This window comes from Macadamia integrifolia, chromosome 5 (assembly GCF_013358625.1).
Source record: "Macadamia integrifolia cultivar HAES 741 chromosome 5, SCU_Mint_v3, whole genome shotgun sequence".
In the NCBI taxonomy this organism is placed as follows: domain Eukaryota; kingdom Viridiplantae; phylum Streptophyta; class Magnoliopsida; order Proteales; family Proteaceae; genus Macadamia; species Macadamia integrifolia.
Genome location: NC_056561.1, coordinates 11,055,209 through 11,057,071, shown reverse-complemented (window position 1 = coordinate 11,057,071; position 1,863 = coordinate 11,055,209).

Genomic DNA, 1,863 nt, shown 5'->3' with positions numbered 1-1,863 from the left:
AAAAAAAAAAAAAAAAAACACACACACACAAAACTGGTTCATAATGTGTTTTACATCTCATTGGCTTTCGCATGGATGTAATATCACTTCTGATGACGCTGATAAAGTTGAACAAGTACTTCAAGAACCGTCTTTAATTTTTAAGTATACATATTTTTTTTTTCTTAAGGTCAACAAAAGAATATATTGATATAAAATATAATGAAGAATGTACAAAAACTCAGAGAGGTCCTTACATACCATTATGAATATGTTTGGAAGCCAAGAAAATGGACAGAAAAGGATACAAGCCCTTTCAAAAGCCAAAAAATAATGTTCAATTTTATTAATTTAAAATGTACTAATTTATGTTGGTAATAATTGCGGCAAAAGAGGACGCCTCAAGTGTAGACCGAGATCCAGAGTAACTTAATTTGTTTTCCATTTATTTAAAAGTAATCATTTTCTGTGCTTACCAGTCCCTTCCCCTGCTGATGTTGATGGCTATCCCTAAGCTGAGTGAAATGATTGGTTAAGAGTTTGTTTTTTGTAATGTTGGGTTTTCAACTTGTACGTTAGTTTTCTTCTCATTTTAGGTCCTTTTGGTATCATTTTTCTTTTTGATTTTTACCTATTTAACACAAATCATTAATCAAAACTATTTTTTTATTAAAACATAAAAATGATTTGGTAACTACTTGATAAAAATGATTTTTTGTGAAAAATAGTTTGGTATCCCTATGAGCAATATAGTTTTTTAAAAAATTGGTAAAGAGATGTTCCCTTTACCCATCTTCCTTATAACTTTTTCTCCACTTTAGACTAAAGAAAAGGGGGCAAGAGGTTCGGATTTCTAATTACAAAACAAATGACTACTCTACCCCTCCATATTAGGACTTAAGCATGTGCTTATTAAAGTTCCTGCAAAAATAACTAAAAATCAATTTTGGTCAAAACACATAAATGACTCTTGATCTCTTTTTGATTTTTGTGTTTTGTCAATTTTTTTTTTAAATAGAAACAAGTTCCATAAATGATACCAAATGCAACCAAAACCGTTTTTATGAATAAAAATCAAAAGGAAAAATGATACCAAAGAGGACCTTTACATGATCTTTTTAGCCAAAAAAGAAAATAGTGATAATGATTAAAACGGCCACAAAATGCTAGATTCCTTGTCTGTACCTCACTATTCAAGAAAATGAATTCCCATCAGGAAAATGGGAAAAAGGTTTAATCATTTGCTATAGTATATTACTTATACTTCTCGGCATCTGATGTTGAAACAAAACAAGACCTTATGTGGTTTTATGTTTATTATCCATTTATGAATAATCAATTATGGATTATAAATAATAATCATTTCATCACCATTAGACATAAAAATAATGAAAAATAGGTTGCATATGCCAAAATAAATAATATATTATCCATTATATTATTCATGTTATCGTATATTATGAATAATATAATAATAAATTATAGTGTATATATATATATATATACTAGTAAAAAGACACACGCGCAAATGCACGTGGATAAATATATATTTTTTTAATGTGTTTGTGAGGAAAAATTGCACATGTGAAAGAGAGGAAGAGAATGGAACAAGGAAGATGGGAGAGAGATTCAACAATCGCATGTTATAGTGAAAGCAACATTTAAAATGGAGGTCATTAAAAGTGCAATGCATTTGATGGCATTGAAATTTGTTGAAAATATTATTATACTTAAGCATGAAAATGAAAATATTGTTGTAGTCAGGCATGAAATCTCAACAACAAAATAATGTGTAGAGACACCCAATGCATAGTTTGTTAGAGAACAGGATTGAACTGACAAACTCAGAACACTCCAAAGCTAGATTGTAGTGATTTAAAGTTT